General features: G+C 54.0%; 1 non-coding gene across 1 annotated transcript in view; it reads left to right on the forward strand.

The window, feature by feature from the left end:
- Positions 1-3,647: 3,647 nt before the first annotated feature.
- The window catches only part of LOC124771340, a 1,909-nt gene continuing 556 nt past the window's right edge, over positions 3,648-5,000 (forward strand). The window contains exon 1 of the ribosomal RNA XR_007013357.1: positions 3,648-5,000. This exon is cut by the window's right edge and continues 556 nt beyond it. This is a non-coding gene — a ribosomal RNA (small subunit ribosomal RNA).

Consider the following 5,000-nt stretch of genomic DNA (forward strand, 5'->3'; position numbering starts at 1 on the left):
CCCCCCCCACACCTTTCCTTACAACAACGTGTAACCTAACCTAACCCATGTTGTACCTTAACCTAACCCATGTTGTACCTTAACCTAACCCATGTTGTGCCTTAACCTAACCCATGTTGTGCCTTAACCTAACCCATGTTGTCCCCTAACCTAACCCAAGTTGTCCCCTAACCTAACCCATGTTGTCCCTTAACCTAACCCATGTTGTGCCTTAACCTAACCCATGTTGTGCCTTAACCTAACCCATGTTGTCCCCTAACCTAACCCATGTTGTCCCCTAACCTAACCCATGTTGTGCCTTAACCTAACCCATGTTGTCCCCTAACCTAACCCATGTTGTGCCTTAACCTAACCCATGTTGTCCCCTAACCTAACCCATGTTGTCCCCTAACCTAACCCATGTTGTCCCCTAACCTAACCCATGTTGTGCCTTAACCTAACCCATGTTGTGCCTTAACCTAACCCATGTTGTCCCCTAACCTAACCCAAGTTGTCCCCTAACCTAACCCATGTTGTCCCCTAACCTAACCCATGTTGTGCCTTAACCTAACCCATGTTGTGCCTTAACCTAACCCATGTTGTGCCTTAACCTAACCCATGTTGTCCCCTAACCTAACCCATGTTGTCCCCTAACCTAACCCATGTTGTGCCTTAACCTAACCCATGTTGTCCCCTAACCTAACCCATGTTGTGCCTTAACCTAACCCATGTTGTCCCCTAACCTAACCCATGTTGTCCCCTAACCTAACCCATGTTGTCCCCTAACCTAACCCATGTTGTGCCTTAACCTAACCCATGTTGTGCCTTAACCTAACCCATGTTGTCCCCTAACCTAACCCATGTTGTCCCCTAACCTAACCCATGTTGTCCCCTAACCTAACCCATGTTGTCCCCTAACCTAACCCATGTTGTCCCCTAACCTAACCCATGTTGTCCCCTAACCTAACCCATGTTGTCCCCTAACCTAACCCATGTTGTCCCCTAACCTAACCCATGTTGTCCCCTAACCTAACCCATGTTGTCCCCTAACCTAACCCATGTTGTGCCCTAACCTAACCCATGTTGTGCCCTAACCTAACCCATGTTGTGCCCTAACCTAACCCATGTTGTGCCTTAACCTAACCCATGTTGTCCCCTAACCTAACCCATGTTGTCCCCTAACCTAACCCATGTTGTCCCCTAACCTAACCCATGTTGTCCCCTAACCTAACCCATGTTGTGCCTTAACCTAACCCATGTTGTCCCCTAACCTAACCCATGTTGTCCCCTAACCTAACCCATGTTGTCCCCTAACCTAACCCATGTTGTCCCCTAACCTAACCCATGTTGTCCCCTAACCTAACCCATGTTGTCCCCTAACCTAACCCATGTTGTCCCCTAACCTAACCCATGTTGTGCCCTAACCTAACCCATGTTGTCCCCTAACCTAACCCATGTTGTGCCTTAACCTAACCCATGTTGTGCCTTAACCTAACCCATGTTGTCCCCTAACCTAACCCATGTTGTCCCCTAACCTAACCCATGTTGTGCCTTAACCTAACCCATGTTGTGCCGTAACCTAACCCATGTTGTGCCTTAACCTAACCCATGTTGTGCCTTAACCTAACCCATGTTGTGCCTTAACCTAACCCATGTTGTGCCTTAACCTAACCCACGTTGTCCCCTAACGTAACCCACGTTGTCCCCTAACGTAACCCACGTTGTCCCCTAACGTAACCCACGTTGTCCCCTAACGTAACCCACGTTGTCCCCTAACGTAACCCACGTTGTCCCCTAACGTAACCCACGTTGTCCCCTAACGTAACCCACGTTGTCGCCTATCGTAACCCACGTTGTCGCCTAAACCTGCTCTGTAATTGTTATACGACTCGTTCAATTAGTGTAGTGTTGCCCACCCGCAACCCTCGCAATATAGTTCGCTACTCGCACTGCCCGCTCCCCTGTGTATCGCTTCATGTTAAACACCTTGCAAGTCTTGCTGACTTTCCACATGCTCCTGCTGTACACTGTAATGTGGATGGCAGCAGGGCGTACATGCCGCCCCCCCCCCCCCCCCACCTCTCCCCACGTCCCCACCTTGCCCCCTGCCTTCGCAAGGTGGTTGGTGACAAGTTTGCATGTTCAATGCCCTTCGCATGCGACGTACGCAGGCTACGTTGTGGTGCGGCCTGTGTCAACTGTCCGCTGATGTCGTACGCGTGAACCACAATCTGTACTGCACATTCGTCCTTATGTACTGAATGATACATCGTGGCACATGTGTGACCGTACAACGACTGCGCCCAAAAACGGCGGACCATACAGTGCAAATATTGTGCACGCAGCTACGTGTCGTCTCCCTATGAGAGCTGGATTGCAGTGTGGTACGCCATAGAGACGTGTGGGAGGAACGGACGCCGTGGATGGCGATCAGCATGAGCTGTCTGTTGATGTATTCGGACCTAGTCGTCTCTCCTCACACACCGTGATGGCATGGTGCAGCGCGTTCCATATCTGCGACATGCTACAGAAGCCGGTTGACAGTCGTTCGAGCAATGGACATCGCATACGTACGGGGGCCACCTTCCACGTATTGTCTAGGCGTGCACATTTTGTTGCGTGTATGTGGGCAGACGTAGTGTGGCGTGACACCTGACACAGGCATGCAATAATGGTTGAAGTTGCAAATGGCGATGGACGCCTACGTTTTCTGGTGAAGTTACGCAAATGAAGAAATGGTAACCCGTTGTGGTGCGGTTGTTCTCGCTAGGGGTGAATCGGTGATGGCGACGATAGGTTGAGGTACTAACCGGTTGTTCCAGCGATACCCACCATGCCGACGAAACTGAACGGCATCTGGGTGTGAAGCGATACGCGGCGGTGGCTGGGTGGGACCGTCCCCGGCCGGTGAGGGGGCGCCTCCCGGCGTGCTGGCCGCGCGGTGCGTGGGCGCACGCGCTACAGCCGGCTGGTGGGGGCGGCCAGTGGCAGGCGCGCCGGCCGACGGACGCGGCAGGCGTCGCAGCTGCGCGCCGGCGCACCCTGCGCGCGGCGCCGTGCGGCCAAAGTAGGTCCTCGCGGGCCCGGTGCGAAGCGCGGTGGACATCTGCAGTGTGCTGGTCCGATTGAGGACTGTGTGCGTTGAGGATGCGCCGCCGCCCGGCGCTCGGCGCCGCGACGCCGTCTGCTGCTCGGTCGCCCCAGCGGTTCTCGCTGGTGGTTTGTATCGCAGCTGTGCGGATGTGTTGGCGTGTGCGCTGTGCTGGGAGAGTTCGCTTCGGCACCCAAGTGGGGCTTTTGTCCTTCTGTGGCGCTGGCGTTGGAGCTGCCGGTCACCGTAGGTGGCGCGTGTTGTCTCCCGCCGGCAATGCCACGACAGCACGCTCCCGGGCCTCTGTCGGCAGCGGCAAGCTCAGTTGGGAGCACGGGTGGTCGCACCGAAAGCGTCTACTCGCCTAACTCCGGGCGATTGCGCCTCTCTCGAACCCGACCAAGTACTTGGGACGGCGCTGCGCGCCGCCGGGACCTGAGAGGGTTTCGAGGTGTATTGTGCAGGGGAGCTCAGCCTCCTCCTGTTTGCAGAATGATTGAGCGGACGCTTGCGTGTTCGCGCGGGCCCCCGGGACACACTCCCGGGCGGCCGGCTGCTCAGCTCTAGTTGACGCAGCTCCCTGGTTGATCCTGCCAGTAGTCATATGCTTGTCTCAAAGATTAAGCCATGCATGTCTCAGTACAAGCCGCATTAAGGTGAAACCGCGAATGGCTCATTAAATCAGTTATGGTTCCTTAGATCGTACCCACGTTACTTGGATAACTGTGGTAATTCTAGAGCTAATACATGCAAACAGAGTCCCGACCAGAGATGGAAGGGACGCTTTTATTAGATCAAAACCAATCGGTCGGCTCGTCCGGTCCGTTTGCCTTGGTGACTCTGAATAACTTTGGGCTGATCGCACGGTCCTCGTACCGGCGACGCATCTTTCAAATGTCTGCCTTATCAACTGTCGATGGTAGGTTCTGCGCCTACCATGGTTGTAACGGGTAACGGGGAATCAGGGTTCGATTCCGGAGAGGGAGCCTGAGAAACGGCTACCACATCCAAGGAAGGCAGCAGGCGCGCAAATTACCCACTCCCGGCACGGGGAGGTAGTGACGAAAAATAACGATACGGGACTCATCCGAGGCCCCGTAATCGGAATGAGTACACTTTAAATCCTTTAACGAGTATCTATTGGAGGGCAAGTCTGGTGCCAGCAGCCGCGGTAATTCCAGCTCCAATAGCGTATATTAAAGTTGTTGCGGTTAAAAAGCTCGTAGTTGGTTTTGTGTCCCACGCTGTTGGTTCACCGCCCGTCGGTGTTTAACTGGCATGTATCGTGGGACGTCCTGCCGGTGGGGCGAGCCGAAGGCGTGCGACCGCCCCGTGCGTGCTCGTGCGTCCCGAGGCGGACCCCGTTGAAATCCTACCAGGGTGCTCTTTATTGAGTGTCTCGGTGGGCCGGCACGTTTACTTTGAACAAATTAGAGTGCTTAAAGCAGGCAAGCCCGCCTGAATACTGTGTGCATGGAATAATGGAATAGGACCTCGGTTCTATTTTGTTGGTTTTCGGAACCCGAGGTAATGATTAATAGGGACAGGCGGGGGCATTCGTATTGCGACGTTAGAGGTGAAATTCTTGGATCGTCGCAAGACGAACAGAAGCGAAAGCATTTGCCAAGTATGTTTTCATTAATCAAGAACGAAAGTTAGAGGTTCGAAGGCGATCAGATACCGCCCTAGTTCTAACCATAAACGATGCCAGCCAGCGATCCGCCGCAGTTCCTCCGATGACTCGGCGGGCAGCCTCCGGGAAACCAAAGCTTTTGGGTTCCGGGGGAAGTATGGTTGCAAAGCTGAAACTTAAAGGAATTGACGGAAGGGCACCACCAGGAGTGGAGCCTGCGGCTTAATTTGACTCAACACGGGAAACCTCACCAGGCCCGGACACCGGAAGGATTGACAGATTGATAGCTCTTTCTTG

Source organism: Schistocerca piceifrons, unplaced genomic scaffold, assembly GCF_021461385.2.
Source record: "Schistocerca piceifrons isolate TAMUIC-IGC-003096 unplaced genomic scaffold, iqSchPice1.1 HiC_scaffold_936, whole genome shotgun sequence".
NCBI lineage: Eukaryota > Metazoa > Arthropoda > Insecta > Orthoptera > Acrididae > Schistocerca > Schistocerca piceifrons.